The following is a 16,994-nucleotide window of genomic DNA, read 5'->3' on the forward strand; positions in this document are numbered from 1 at the left end:
ACAAGAAGCAAGTTTAGGTTTTTGTGCTTCTTTGATTTTTGTCTTTTGGAATTTCCACAATAGTTTTGCATCCAACACAACTTTAGGTTGAGCTCACTGAAATGCATATGAGCCAGTTTTGTCTTCTAAACTGATAATCTTGGGGGTCAGCAGGGAGGGAAGGAACAGCCCTGGTAACAGCTGTCATTATAACAAGGTGGCCAGTGCTGAAACAGAAGTGAGTACAAAGTACTCTTGAAGGAGGGAGAATCAGGTGGCCTCAGGCTTCGGTGTCTTGCAGGCTTTGTTTGTCCCAGTCAGTAGTCCCTAGAGTGACTGTAATTTCATCCATCAATCAGGTGGTGGTAGAAGGTGGAGGCAGTAACAAGGGTCCTACTTCCACTTATGACTCCCTTGCTCTACCCCAAAGAAGGAGGGAGGGCATTCAGTTCAGCAGGAGAGAGGCCTCAAAGGCCTGAATGCTTCTCAGAAATTGCTTCCTTCTTCCCAGATGAACACTGGAAATTTTGCAACTGATGCTGTTTTCTTCTTCACATTGATTGTTACAAAGCTGGGAACTGGGCCAGGTGCGGTGGCTCACGTCTGTAATTCCAGCACTTTTGGAGGCCAAGGGGGGCAGATCACTTGAGGTCAGGAGTTCGAGATCAGCCTGGCCAACATGGTGAAACCCCGTCTCTACTAAAAATACGTAAATTAGCTGAGTGTGGTGGTGGGCGCCTGTAATCCAAGCTGTTCGGGAAGCTGAGGTGGGAGGATCGCTTGGACTTGGGAGGCGGAGGTTGCAGTGGGCAGAGATCGCCCCACTGCACTCCAGCCTGAGCGACAGAGTGAGACTCTATCTCGAGAGAAAAAGAAAAAACAAAGCTGGGAGTTAACAAGTGAACTCGATTTCCTGGCATGCCTTGTATATTAAGTTTACCTTTGCTTCCTTTGACTTAAACGTTCAGTTTCCTGTCTCTATTTTCCCTTTGCTTCAGTTTCTTAATGTTTTTCATTTATTTTATACTGCATCTATATAATTTGCATGCTATTCTTTGTGAGATTAAAGAGATTATATAGAAATCCAAGTTAAATAATAGCAGTTAAAGGTATTGCCATGGTTTCATTCATACCAGTTAGTGGGTAGTGAAATCAATTCAGTTAGTTGCCAGAGCATTAAACACTGGAACATAGTAGAGTAGATTAGGTCAGAGTGTATCTCCTGTGTTGCTTGTGAAATATTTATTCCACCTACCCACATGTATAATACATGTAGATTTACCCTGGGTTGTGGTAAAAAAGCTGTTGAGTCATGAATAGTTCTGGCTCTGAATAATCTGTGCTGGTAGATGGCCCCCGGTGGTGTCCTGTCTTCTGTCACCATTGTCTGGAGACCTCAGTGTAGTGAAGATTACTAAAGATGGGGTTCTCAGACTTCATAGAGAACATAAGCATGGCACAGTGAACCTTAAAAAAATATGTAGGGCTTTAGATCTCAACCCCAGAGACTCAGAGTGAGTGGGACTTGGATATGGCCTGGGAGTTTTCATTTTTAAGGCACCCTCTGGGCAGTCTCATGCTGGATACCTGGAACCACTGGGAGAAACAGCCCTGGGGCCTATTTTCTAAAGAGCTGGAGCCCATGTGTACGGGACATTATGCCTTCTGTCCAGAAGTTGTGCACAAAGTTCAATTTAGAAACGTGGGCTGGGCACGTGGTTCACATCTGTAATCCCAGCACTTTGGGAGGCCAAGGCGGGTGGGTCACCTGAGGTCAGGAGTTCGAGACAAGCCTAGCCAACATGGCAAAACCACGTCTCTACTAAAAATACAAAAATTAGCTGGGTGTGGTGGCACATGCCTGAAGTCCCACTCAGGAGGCTGAGGCAGGAGAATCACTTGAACCTGGGATGTGGAGGTTGCAGTGAGCCAAGATTGTACCACTGCACTCCAGCCTAGGTGACAGAGCAAGACTCCACCTCAAAAACAAAAACACCAACAAAAAACAAAGTATGTAGGACTGTGTTTGTGTGCTGCCATTTCTTGGCATAATTTGAAAATTATTAACATCATATAATGGTTATGCTTTTTTCCTAATTAAAATTCATATACACTCAGAACATTCAAACTATTGAGAACGGGGGAAATTATTATTTTATGGTGCATCTTAGTTATTTTCTGGGAATCTTGTTTTGCCTGAGGACATTATTGAAGTTGAGTTTATAAAGGACTGGCCACCAAGTCTGTCATGGAGTTTTTCATCTTCAGTGGGCTGTAGCAGAGATTATTCTTTTATGAAGAGTTTAGGGAGTGATAAGACTCATCTTCCCTATCATAGTTCTTTGTTTGTAAATACAGTGTCATTGCTCTTCCTCATGCAGCTGTCACTGGGCACAGCTGTGGGTGTGCATGTGTCACGGAGCTCAGCACGCACAGAGCAGGAGATGACGGTGACTCCTGGCTCCACAGGGTCGATCCTGGGCTGCCTTCGGTTTGCTGCTTAGTCCATCTAGTTCCTTGCAAGTATTCCTAAAAATACAGACATTTTTTCCCATTTTAAAAATAATGTACTTAGCATCATCTTGGTTACTTACAGCCCAGTGATTTGTTAGGTAATATTTTCATCACCATGGTAACCGGTGACTCATTTTTGAAACTTGTGCATGCTGTTAGTTACTGATTTTCCCTTATATATGAGACCGTCTCTGTCTTTTTGCTGAAGATGAAAATCACCTGTGGTTTCAGAAAAAAAAGATTCTCTAGCTGGCCAAACAATTCAGTAGAAACAGTGGTTGATGGATGCTTGTGATTCTCTTCTAAGATCCTCTGGAAGGCACTTTCCCTGCTTTTCTAATATTCTCCAAGCCCATTTTTTGAAATAGTCTTCCTTTGCTTATTAGGCCATTAACTGAGGTTTTTTTTTTGGTGCAGTGGGGGAAAATGTCATGTTAAGTAGCATTCAGCAGAAGCATCACTTGGAAATGCCTCAGAGAAAGTTAAGATTCAGTGATTCACAAGTTCAAATTCTGCTCTAGAAACTTAACTATTTCAGGGTGATGTCCAGGACAGAGAGAGGGAGAGAATAAAAAATGATAAGTGAAGGATATGTTTAAGTGGAATTTGTCTTTTGAATAACAATTCTACTGAGACAGCATAAGCATTGTTAGTTTATGACCTTCATCACAGTCCAATGATGCAGATATTGGTGTCTTCATTTTACGAGAAAAGTGAGACTGAGAGAGGTTACTCAACAACTTGTGTAGGTAGTACAGATCAGAAGTGGCCAAGCTGAGACTTGGACCCAGGTTGGTCTGAACCCAGAGCTCTCTATGCCATCTCTGAGAAACCCTCTGTACCATTGCCTCAGCCCCAATTTGTTTATGATGCCCTTTCTTTGGGCATCACTGTCATCAAGCCAGTGATCCTAATGGTAACTGCCTCAAAAACAATAAATACAGGAAGTTACAGACTATGAACACTGGTTACCAGCTTCAGTCTGTGGCTTCCTTATTCCTTCTGAGGGTAACTTGGAGGAAGTTGTAACAGGTAACCTTCCACTTACTAGAGCTTCACAAAGTGCATTTATATTTGCCTTTGGTATGGATCATATAACTGCCTAAGGCAGTGTGATTGCACGAATACCATTCTTTTTAGACAAACAGGAAAATTGGCTTGTCATCCCTAATCCTAAGCATGTATGGAGGTGAGTCCCCAGAAAACACAGGGCACAGTAGAGGAAGCCATGAGGAGGATAGGTTGTGAGCTTGTGGATAATTGAGATTTTATGATGATTGCAGGATGATACTCACTTCCTCCATACTGAGATCTACTCTAGCATATATGAAGTATAGTGATGTATCACTAATGTCTTATTTAGATAAATTCCTTATCTTGTAAGCACAGAAATTAGCTAAGCCTCATTCAGGCCCTCTCTGCAAAGCTGGCCCCAGGCACCTTTGGTAAGGAAGTAGGGTTGTTTGGGGGGCACCCCCTTTTTTTGTCTTTCCCACTTCCTAAGTGCCCTGGGTTCTCAGACAGCCCCTGAGCCTCCCAAAATCCCTGGCAGCCAGAATTGTGCACTCCCTTGGATTTGTGCATTTCATTCTGGTCGGGAGAGAATTCCACTATTTTGCAGAATTCAGTTCAACTATCATGCTGTGGTAGATCCAGCTGTAAGTAAGCAGATAATCCCAGTGTCCAGAAAGGATTGAGACTTAGAGGTAAGCAAGGATGAAGGCCTGGGAGGAAATCAAAGCAGATGGACAGGGAGAAGCCTGCAGTCCTATTTTCCAGCCCTGGTTTCTGTGCTTCCTGTCTTTGCATCCTTGTGAGAGACCTGCTGTGACTTTTCAGTCCCCACCCATTTGCTTAAATCACTTTATGCTTGTCTTTGTTACCCTCAATCAAAGAGCTTTCTCTAGGGCAGGCGTTTTAATTTGAGCAAACTCATGCCCAGGAAAGCTGTAAATTTCCTAAACCAGCCAAATACCCTATGCAACAATCCCTTTCCTGCTGCCTTTGGTGAAGGACTCTGGATTTGATCAACAGAAGTCACTGTGGCTGCCTTAGCAAGACACACCAGCAGCCCTGGGCTAGCTCCTCTTGGGCCAGTCCACAGGCAATAATGGGTGGAGAAAAATGTTCCTGCCTGATATGGTTTGGCTGTGTCCCCACCCAAATCTCATCTTGAATTGTAGCTCTCATAATTCCCACGTGTTGTGGGTGGGACCTGGTGGGAGATAATTGAATCATGGGGGAGGTTTCCTCCATAATGTTCTCGTGGTAATGAGTAAGTCTCTCGAGAAATATAGTTCTATAAAAGGAAACCCCTTTCTCTTGATTTTCATTCTGTCTCTTGTCTGCTGCCATGTAAGATGTGCCTTTTGCCTTCCACCATGATTGTGAGGCCTCCCCAGCCACACGGAACTGTGGGTCCATTAAACCTCTTTTTCTTTATAAATTACCCAGTCTCAGGTATGTCTTTATTAGCAGTGTGAGAACGGACTAATACACTGCTTTTCCCTTTGGCCTGTCCCTTTATCCCTTCAGGGTTTCCTGACTCCAAGCATTTCTCCTGTGCTGCCTCTTTTTCCTGTTCTGAGACCCCGCTGCCTGCTGTCTCCTCTGTTAAACCCATTTCTTGCTACCCAGTTATTTCCTTTTTGCCTGATGACCAAACCTGATTTTTGCTATGGATGTTGTGTGGATGCCCAAAGGCTGCTTGTATTCCTGTCCCCAGCCTTTGGCAAGCACTGGACTCTGCTAGACAGGCTGCTTATCTGGACTCTGCCACTCATCATCTGGGCAGCCAGAGAGAAATGGACATGCTGGGAGGAAAAAAGCCACATGTGATCACATCCAATAGAGGCAACTAGAAGTGACTCCCCAGTGTGTGCCAGGTACTGTGCTAAACCCTGGGGATATCTCTAACCTTCTTGATAATCACAGACAAAATAAATCTTTACCTGAAATTAACCAGTTACAGTGACAGTGAGTGCCACAAAGGAGAAATGTGAGTGTCTGGGCCTAATTAAGCCTCGAGGAAGTGACATATTTAGGCAGAGATCTAGGAGGAAAGGAGGGAGGATAGATGGGAACCTCTTAAAGTGGGCCAGATTCGTGGTGTGCAGAGAAACAGTGATAAAGCCAGCGTAGGACCATCCAGATGTGGCTGGAAAGTTTTGCATATGCCCTGATTCTGAATGCTTTTTAAGGTCATCTTAAAGATCTTCAACTTCATCCTAAGATCATTGGGAAGCTTGAGATGGTTTTAAGCTGGACTTGATGACAAATGATTGGATTGCAGACTCCTTTGTGATTACTCCGAATACACTCTGTTGGAAGAATTGTCAACCTATGGCAGAAACAATGAGAAAACTGTTGACTATGGAGAGGAAAAGAATGCATAGGTGTTTTTTATTATTATTTATTTATTTGTTTGTTTATTTTTTTGAGACAGAGTCTTGCTCTGTCGGGCAAGCTGGAGTGCAATGGCGCAATCTTGGCTCACTGCAACCTCCATCTCCTGGGCTCAAATGATTCTCCTGCCTCATCCTGCTGAGTAGCTGGGATTACAGGCATGTGCCAACTGCCCGGCTAATTTTTGTATTTTTAGTAGAGACGGGGTTTCACCATGTTGGCCAGGCTGGTCTTGAACTCCTGACCTCAGGTAATCTGCCCACCTCGGCCTCCCAAAGTGCTGGGATTACAGGCGTGAGCCACCCCACCCGGCTGCATGGTTGTTTTAAAATTCGCATAGAGATTGACAACAAATGCTGGGTAGCACTTTGAGTCCAATGAAAACATAGAGCGAGATGATAGTCTTAAATGTCTGCCTTCAAAGAGCTTACTATCTATTATCTCCTTGACAGCTTGGCTGAGGGTAGTAATGATACACTGCAGTTGAATAAAACAGCTCATTTTATTTATTTCCGAAGTGATATCTTCTTGATAAATTTGCCTATTTACACAGCCTGATAAAATGTTAATATTCAGTTACCTGATGTATTTGTTCCTGTCCTTTCTCATGCTGCTATAAGGATATACCTGAGACTGGGTAATTTATAAAGGAAAAAGGTTTAATTGACTTACAGTTCTGCAGGGCTGGGGAGGCCTCAGGAAACTAACAATCATGGTGGAAGGGGAAGTAAACACGTCCTTCTTCACATGGAGGCAGCAAGGAGAAGTGCAGAGTGAAGTGGGGAGGGCCCCTTATAAAGCCATCAGATCTGTACATCAGAATGGAGGTAACCACCCCCATGATTCACTTACCTCCCATTGGCACATGGGGATTGTGGGAACTACAGTTCAAGATGAGATTTGGGTGGAGACACAGCCAAAACATGTCGCCTGACTAATTTATATCAAATTTTAACTTCCCCTTTGGACATACCTAATTTTAGGATTCAGACACTCCTAGCATAGGACTATAAGAAGGAGAAATGGATTTGCCCAGATGTGACAGTTAATGTGCTGCGATGAGAAAGATAATTAAGGTACAGTCCTTGTCTCCATAGAGTTTTCAATCTAGAGGAAGATTGGGTTGATAACAATTCCAGTCATTGGGGTAATTAAAAGGGGTCCTGTTTGAAGAGATTATTAGGAACTTGGGTTAATAATTTGACCATATGATTCTGTGTACCTTAAAAAATCTTTTGACTAGGATATGAACTCTTCTTTTGTTTTAACATCATAATTGAGGTAAGATTTATACACCCTAGAATTTGCCTATGTAAAGTGTACAATGCAATGGTTTTTATTATATTCATAGAGTTCTGCAGTGCTTTATTTTTTCGATAGCAAAGCTGTGATATTTCCACTTCCAGTATTTTCATCTTCCAAAGCTCTCAGCCTTAAATGTAGATTTTGGCTCCAAATTTAGAGATCTGGATTCCGTAGTTCAAGGCTAAGGTTCAGGCATCTTTAACAAGTACAGCTGGTCCTAGTACCAAGCTCAAAACACTTTCCAATGGAAGAGTGAACAGCCTCTGGATCTTTCCACTATTCCTGCATCAGATGAAAAACCGTATTTTGAATTCATACTGGCTTGTAGGCATGGACTCCCTATGCACTCCCTGAGCTGAGGGTGTCATTCTGATTGGTTTCCACTGTTGCCAACAGAGAATGAAGTCCAACCTCCTTTCTTAAGCCAGAGTTTAAGGTGCATCACAAGTCAGCATTTTCAATTTTATTCTTTCTCTTATTCCTTCAATTTTAGCCAAACTGCTGTAGTGTTCTCTAAATATATCTTGATTTGTCTCCTTTGTGTAGCTTTACTAACCTGGAATTCAGTTCTCTTTATCTCCCTCCTGTTATTTCAAGTACTAGATTAGGTGCTGAGGATAAAGAGATGAAATGACATACTCCTTGCTTCAAAAGCTGAATCTTAGAAACAAACACACACCTAGGAGCAATGTCATTTAAATGACTGCCATTTCAGGACAACAGTTCATCCTCTTCCTACCAATCCTAAATTGTTTGAGCTGGAAGAAACCCTGGCTTCTTGCCTAACATAACTGTAGCCCCACTTTTGGAGATTCGTTTCTTAATTCAGTCCTCTTATAAATCTCTACCCCTCCTCTCTGCTGCTATAGGAATTATTGTCTACTAGTTCTTTTTCTCTCAGGTATCTGTTAGCTGATCAGGACCTACATCGCTTTATTGTTGCCTTGAACTGTTGTTTAACTATTTCTGTGCTGATTTATGTTTTCCTCTCAGCAAGATTCCAAGTACTTTACAATCAAAAACTGTATATTCCAGCTCTGTGTCTCACATCGTTCTGTGAATATAATATGTAGGCGTTGGAAGATTGGGGGTTTTATGTTACATAGTTTTCTTTGTAAGATAAGAGTACAATTAGTTGCTTAATAAATTATGTATGATGTTGGTTAATTCAATTACCAGAAGATGCACATACACATTAAGATTATTCACAGTGGAGAAATTGTAGAGTGAATAAATGAATCTTAATGTTCCTCTTAGAGTCTTAAAATGGTGTTAAAAGTTTGGTTTGACTTTCAGTCTGCAACAACTGATTAATTACCTTTTTAAAAGAAACACGCACATTCACACACACACACAAAATATCTGTACTGTGCTGGACATTGACCAAAAATTCTTAAAAGATGCATGAGATTTCACAAAATGATATTAAGCAGAACATAAATTTACAAAAATCTCTTGTTCCCTCTCTACCAGGAATGACAAATGGTAAAGAGCCCATAGATACATTGACTTGTATTCCCCACCCTCCCTCAAAAAAAAACTAAAAAAACCCCATGGATTTAGAATAAATGAGCTATTTATTTAGAATCCCTAATTTAGAATGAATGATCTATTTCAGAGAACTTGGTCAGCTCTAGGAATTTATATCCAGTTTGCAGCAATAGTGAGAGGGAGGGAAATAAGGAACAGAGACCCTCTGGTCCCTTATAATATACAAATAACCATCACAATGCAGATCATCAAAGAGTAATACAATTTCAAAGTATTATCACTTTTGTTCTCATTATAGCAAATAATGTCCTCTAAGAACCAAATGGTGTTTGTGAGAGATAATGTACTCAAAATTATGTTACTGTTCAATTTTCAGAAAGTGAGTTTTACTTTATTTCACCCCAGGCTAAGATCCATTAATATCCACGTGGCTCACCATCTTCAGTTCTTTATTTCAGGCACTTAACTCTCTGGGGGCAGCATCACAGACGAGTAGAGAGAATTGTTGGCTTACATACATACAAAACTTTGGAGTGAAAGTGAAGGAAAACATGGCCACTGACTTAGAAACCTTGCCGATATTTTCTCCCCTACCCCCCACACGCTTTTTCATTAAATAAAGGAAAAACTTTGCACAGTCACACTCTACTGTGGTGACACATTTTCCAATAACCGAGGAACAACTGAATGCAACTGTTTGCAGTCATCATTCTCTGTACATATGTGAAAACAAGCCACTTAAAACAAAAGTTGGAGCAGCAATTTTGGCAAACAGGAAAAACACTGAAATATGCCATCTAGTTTGCTTACAACATGGAAACTGTGAACCAAGAGTGTTTTACTTTCTTTTCTTTCTTTTTTTTTGGAGATGGAGTCTCGCTCTGTCGCCCAGGCTGAAGTGCAGTGGCGCAATCTCGGCTCATTGTAACCTCCGCCTCCCGGGTTCAAGCGATTCTCCTGCCTCAGCTTCCTGAGTAGCTGGGATTACAGGCGCATGCCACCACATCCAGCTAATTTTTGTATTTTTAGTAGAGACAGGGTTTCACCATGTTGGTCAGGCTGGTCTTGAACTCCTGACCTCAGGTGATCCACCCTCCTTGGCCTCCCAAAGTGCTGGGATTACAGGCATGGAGCCGCCGTGCCCAGCCTCCTACTCTTTCTCAATCCATTAAGTACAACTTGTGAAAATTGAAGTGCATGTGTACACACACACACACACACCCTCGCACACCCTCCTCAGATTGTCCTGACTTCCCCTAGGAGCTATCCAGCCCTGGCATTGGGCTTCAGCCAGCCATTCCTCTTTCCATCAACGTCACCCCTCTTTTGTCCTGGTGTCTTTGCTCATAGTGACTCAAACTAAATTGGCAGCAGACTTTCTGAAGTTGTCTCTAAAAACATTTTTGGGTGGTTTTAGACTTTTCTAATTAGAGTTTGGGAACTGGATGGGAGCTATCATTTTAAATCATTTGGTATGTTTCCTCTAGAGAGGACTTGGAAGCATATATACTTATTTCAGGATGAAGAAAAAAAAACAGCATAAGTTGAGTCACCTAAATGAGAGGGAGCTCGGAAGAGCAGGGCAGTGACCGCCACCAGCATTACTCAGATGTCGGTGGGTTTTATGACATATTATTTAATGTTTACACTGACTGTTGGATAGAGGCTATAACAAGATGATTATACAGGCAGCTAACTTTGTAGCTTAGGCTCCGTAGCTTATGCTTGGTGAGATGCAACTGCCTCTAGAATTGCAGGCAAAGACAAATGCCAGAGGTCATGATAATTCCATGTTCTCCAGTTCAGCTATTAAACTAATGAATAGATTGACTGAAGTACTGAAACATTTAACTGTGTAATGCTCAGATGCAGAATGAGTGACACATGGGTTTCCTCCAAACAGGCACTTCGTTACCAAAAATGACCCTAAAAACACCAGAACGCTTTTTCCAAACAAAACTACAGTGGAAAGCAAAAACCATTATTAGTAGAGAAGATTAGTTCTAAGAATGGCTCTGTGATTCTTATAATTTGTTTCAAGGCCAGAAACTTAATTGCAGATCTCCTAAGCACACTCCTGTTCATGTTTTTATACTTCTAAAATGAGACTTATTGTTGAACAGCAATCAGATTATGTTTGTCAAAGTTTTGAAATATGCATTGTGTATATTTTTGTGTGTTTGTGTGTTATGGGTAAATAAAATATCGATGAAAAAATAGTGACTTTACTACTTGGAATGCCTTTTTGTTGTTTTTAGTCTGTTTTCTATTTTTAAAATATTTGTTAGAACCCATCAGGATGATTTTATGACTACTGATGGTTGTGCTCCACAGATGGAAAAACATTTCATTACACTCTTTGCTCTACAAGGTCAGAAACAAAGCTAGATTTCTTGACTTTGGTTATCCCGGTGCCTAGCACAGTGCTCTATAAATATTTGTTTAATGGAATAATGAACACCTACTATGAAAATAAACTGGTGACTCAAGGGCAGGCATAGGGGGCAGGCATGGAAAAAACCAGAAAGAAAAGGAGAAATAGAAGAAAGGTAGAAAGTTAGGCGGAAAGTCTGGGGAGAGATAAGAGGAAGATGAACTTATCTCTACCCAGGAAAGGGAGTGTGCCTGCACCTCTTTTCTGGAGGTGACACACAGTAACATTAGGGCCCTAGGTTGCCCATTCTTTCCACTGTGATCAGAATCAAGTTACAATAATTTATTGTCTGATTGTTTCTTTCTGATGCCCATTGTTCTGGTTATCTATTGGAGCATTAAAAAACACCCCAAATTTAGTAACCTGAAGCAAAAATTCATTATCAGTAGAGATGGCTACTTATATTCACTGTTTCTCCAGGCCAGGATTTGGACATGACATCTTCCCATCCATGATGGCTTGTCTCTTCTTGATGTCTAGAGTCACAACTGGGAAGACATGAATAGCTGGGGGCTAGAATCATTTGGAAGCCTCTTCTTCACTCATGTCTGGCTTCTGGGCTTGGATGCCTCAAAGACTGGGCTCAGTTGGGATGGTAAACTGGAGTGCCCTGCATATGTCCTTTCCATGTGACTTGGGCTTCCCCACAGCATGGTGGCAATGTTCTGAGAAGGAGTTCCAACAAGAGGGCGCTTCCAGAGAGGAAGTGTTTTAAGAGAACCAAGCAGAAGCTGCATGGCTTGTTATGACCTAGCCTTAGAGGTTTACAGGATCACTTTTGCTGTACTCTATCGCTTCAAGTAGTCACAAGCCTGCCCTGATTAGAGGGGATGAGACATAGCCTGGTGTATGGCACACACCTGTTGTCCCAGCTATGGGGACTGAGGTGTCTGCAGGCTGTGTTGAACTGTGATTGTACCTGTGAATAGCCACTGCACTTCAGCCTGGGCAATATAGCTAGACTCTGCCTTTAAAAAAAGGGGAGTGGAGGTGGGACATAGACCCCTCCTTCCCATGGAAGGAGTGGCAAAGAATCTGGGGGCTTTTTAATTAAACCACTCATAATTTCTTTACATTTCTCTTTCAGGGAAAAGTTGTCAGATAGGTATACTATTTTCCAGAAGTTATCCAAAGATTAAACTGTGTCTTTTACTTTTGCAATTATTTAACCTTTTTAAACCAGGAAGGACAAAGAGATAAAGTAAGAAAAACAGAAGAAAGTGTGCATCATACAAACACAGAGCAGCAACAATGAGGCAATTTTGTCCATTGATAAATGATACAGATCTATTGCTTCTTTTAAACGTGGGGAGGGGGAACAATAATCGTGTAAACCAAGAAATTTAGAGGGAATTTATTTGGCACTTCGATATTTACACCTTCTTTTGAGCACAATTTTGGGAGAAATTGGGATTCACCGCCTTTACCGTATCTGAAGATTAAAGTCAAAAAATAAAAGTGACTGCTTTGTTGCCATCAACTGCACTTGTAAAGCAGTAACGATTCTTTATTTTTCCAAGGCAGCCTTGTACTTGGTGCTTTGACTGAGAGAAAGGGCTGGAGAGGGGTGGGTGGGTGCGTGGGTGAATTGCAGCTCTTTACTGTCTCTGGCAATGGCATAAGTCAAGGCAACCTTGGTCATCAAGCACAGGCTTCATTTGCTTTGAACTCCTATGGGGGAGAAATACTACAAAACACGAACTTTAAAAGTGATTCATTGTGATCTTATCTGAGATTTTTCATTTCATTAGGAGATAAATGGGAGAGTATAACTTCCTTTTCCAATAGTTTTTTTTTTCTGATATATTCTCATTTCTCATTTTTTCTCTGCTCCCCAATGCTTATTTTTCTTTCTCCTCTGGCCCTTTTGCTTCTGATTGTTTTTCCTTCCTTTCCTTCTCTCCATGACGTCATTCTTATTTTGCTCCATCTCTTCCTCACTACCATCTCCCTTATTGGGTTATTAGCCATCTTTTTAAAAACTTCCTAGTCTGTGCCCACCTACTTTTATTCTACCTTTTTGATGTTCAAATCCCCCCTCTCTTGTAGCTCTAGACTTGACAGCACTGTAGTTAGGTTTAGATTTTTAGGTGTTAAAAAATGAGGTGCCACTTTACTGATTTAATACAACTAGTATAAAGCATTCTTTTTTCAGTGTCTGCTGCTCTGAAGCAAGCAGATACAAAATCTCAAGTAACTTCAAAAAACATTTACACAGATTAGGCATATTGAGACATATTAGAAAAAAGTAAATTAAAAAAAGATCAGAATCCTATTACTTAGAGAAAACCAATGGTATTCCACTATATCTACTTCAAACATATTCAAGTCTAGAAGTATATTTGTATTTTACAAGTGTGTAAAATATTATCCACATTGTTTCACAGCTCTAGACTTAATATATAGCAGCCATCATAACACAGTAGTTAATATACTCAGCCTACTTTATTATATAATGAGGATTAAACAAGGTAATGCCAACAACACAGTTTGCAAGGCACTTGGCCCATAGTCATTCCTCAGTGAGTCATATTTCCTATTTATTTGTCAAACTTTCCTAATGGCTAAAAAGAATTCAACTCAATTCTTGAAGTCAGTTCTTTGTATTTGGACTTCTAAATTGTTTATCTTCCTCTCTCTCTGTCCTTTTTTTTTTCAAGCAGTGCTAAAGGGGTCACTCTTTAAAGTAAGTCTTTATGTAATTCCTTAACTATTTCATTATAAACTATTGATAAAAGTTGAATGATGAGTCAAAGAAATTGTGTCATCTAGGTATATGTGGCCATCATTTATGGAGGACCCCCTAGGTGCCAGGCACTTTCATGAGTTATTTCATTTAAGCTTTTAGGATTCACAGTAGTCTTAGACATTTGGGAGTTTTAGGTCACATAGCTTCTGAATGCCAGAATTGGAACTGAAATAAGATCTTTTGTACTATTGTGAAGAAAGTTCCATTTCAGCAACTTTTCACAGGTGCTTCAGGAATTGCAGAAGGAGTTGACTTATACAACCTTTAAAAATATTGTTTTGAATGATGTAAACATGAATAAAACAATCAGCATAAACTCTGATAATGGATAGGAGCACAGTGAAAGCAAGCTTTATTATTATTATTAAGATGCCAGGCTAAGTTGATTTTGAGAGGGCCTCAATATAAAGCATTTCATTTCCTCCTCCCCCTGTGCACACATTTACACTTCTTATAAAATGTGTCATTGACTGGGAAGATTGCTTTTATCTTAAATCAGGCATGAATCCACCCACTCAAGAAAAATCATCTCAGCAAGTTCGCTGCTGCTGCACCTGTGTCCTTGGCTCATGGAAGGTCAGGGATAGTTCAGGCGTATTGGCTTCGGAGCATGTCAGGTGTCTAATAAAAGTGAAAACCTAATTTTCCTCTTTTCTGTATGTTTTGAGTACTTTTCCCCAATTTCCAGTATTTATTATAAGAAACAAGAGTTGAGATTAGATGTTATTTATACAAATTTACATGATAAAATAAATATCCAAGTATCTGGAAAGATTCCTGAGATTTCAAGGTAAGCTTTTAAAAGCAATTTCCAGCTAATGCTCTGTGTTGACAGATAATGCCTTGTGTATGGTAAGTGGAATTCTGAGATGGCCCCAAGATTCCCACGCCCCTAGTGTTACACACCCATCTAATCCCTGCCTCTTGAGTGTGATCTGGGCCTGTGAATAAGAGGGGCTATCGTTTCTGTGATTGTGTCACCGTGTATGGCAACAAGGATTTTGTAGGTGTCATTAAGGTCTTTAATCAGTCTATTTGGGAGTAATCAAAAGGGAGACTATCTTGGTGGGCCTGACGTAATCAGATAGGCTTTTAAAAGAAGGTGAAGCATTAACGAGATGTCTTCCTGTTGGCCTCGAGAAATAGCGAACTGCCATGTTGTGGAGAGGGGTACAGAGAAAGGCCCTAAGGTCTCAGAGCTGAGAGGGGTCCCTGGTCAACAGCCAGTGGGAAATAGAGGGAAGAGGGATCTTGGTTGTGTAATCACAAGAAATGAATTCTACAACAACCTGAGTGAATGTGGAAGAGGGCTCTGAATTTCAGATGAGGACCCAGCTGACTGACACCTTGATTTCACCCCTCACAGACACCCAGCTAAAAGGTGCTAGACTCCTGATCCATAGAAACTGTGGAGATAGCTAAAAGGTGCTAGACTCCTGATCCATAGAAATTGTGGAGATAAATATATCTGTGCTGTTTTAAACTCTTAGGTTTCTGGTAATTTGTTATACAGCAATGGAAAACTGGTAAATACACGGTGGGAATGTATTCACGTTTCCTCCACATTAAGTAAGGCAACAACACACAAAAGCACATTGAATGTGGAAGCTTGCTATATTATTATAATGATCACCTATAATATCAGAGATTGAGTTTTTATGTTAATAAAAAAGCCTCATTATTCCTGCCTATTACCTTAATATACATTGACAAACCTAAGCTCAAAAAACATATTAATGTTGATACAATACCTGTTTCTCTATTTGGGCTCTGAGGCATTATCTGAGCTTTTTTTCCTCCTTCTAGAACAAAAGGGTTCCATTATTTGAAAACCACTGTGTTGACTAATAGGTGCGTTTTAAAAAGACTGCATTTTGGTTGTTGTAAGAATGTAACTGTTGGCAGGGAAAGGAAAAGCAAGATTGTGCAAGGCTAATTTATAGTCAGTACATTGTTTCAAAGTGTATGTTTATCTTTAATTGTTCTCTCATTACAAAGTAATGCATAGATGTAAGAAATCCAGCCGTGGTTTCAGACAGATGAGTTTTGTGCTAGTGATACTGTTTTTAAAATCAGAATTCATTTAAGTAGTAATTTAAAAACTTTTAAATCATACAGTATTTCAAACATATCAAAAAACTACAAAAAATGATATAACTGACACTTGTACAGCCCACCATCTGGATGTTGATAGATGTTCACATTTTGCCTACTGTTTTGCATCACCTTTAAAAATACTTCGAAGCATAGCTAAAACCTTACTCTATCAATTTTTCTGTCTCTCCTGCTATTCCTCTCTCCCCAGAGGTAAGTACTAGCTTGAAATTGAAGTATATCATTCTCATGAATGTTTTATAGGTTTTCTACATAGGTATGTGCTTATGAATAATATCAAGAATTGTTTTATGTTTTAAAATTTAAAGCATTGATATCCTACTGTAGGTAACTTTTGCATTTAATTTTTTCACTCAGAGTAATATTTTTGAGATGAATTTTTTTTTTTTTTTTTTTTGAGACGGAGTTTTGTTGTTGTTGCCCAGGCTGGAGGGCAATGGCGGATTGTGGCTCATTGCAACCTCCGCCTCTCGGGTTCAAGCAATTCTCCTGCCTCAGCCTCCCAAGTAACTGGGATTACAGGCGCCTGCCACCACACCCAGCTAATTTTTGTATTTTTAGTAGAGAAGGGGTTTCACTGTGTTGACCAGGCTGGTCTCGAACTTCTGACCTCAGGCAATCCACCCACCTCGGCCTCCCAAAGTATTGGGATTGCAGGCGTGAGCCACCGCGCCTGGCCTGAGATGAATTTATGATATCCCATGACCTAAATAAAACACAGTTAAACTGATTTATCCATTTTTTTTAACCAATAATCAGTTGTTTCCTCAATTTTGGTATCACAAAGAATACTGTACTATGCGTGTGTTTGTATGGGGCTGTTTAAAAGTTTCTCTAGAATAGAATGTAGAAAGCTTTTGGATTAAAGGGAAGGTCATTCTCAACTTTACTGCTTTTCAAAGTGGTTCTACTAGCTTGCAGTCCCACCCACAATTATCAGCTTTTCTATTCCCCTTACCCCGACCAGTGCTTGTTTGCATAGCCTGGCTAATGTTAGCCGTG

General features: G+C 40.6%; 1 protein-coding gene across 7 annotated transcripts in view; it reads left to right on the top strand.

Moving 5' to 3' along the window:
* ELMO1 (engulfment and cell motility 1) overlaps window positions 1-16,994 on the top strand; it is a 592,800-nt gene that overhangs the window by 135,411 nt on the left and 440,395 nt on the right. The window lies entirely within an intron of this gene.

This window comes from Nomascus leucogenys, chromosome 17, assembly GCF_006542625.1.
Source record: "Nomascus leucogenys isolate Asia chromosome 17, Asia_NLE_v1, whole genome shotgun sequence".
Taxonomy (NCBI): Eukaryota; Metazoa; Chordata; class Mammalia; order Primates; family Hylobatidae; genus Nomascus; species Nomascus leucogenys.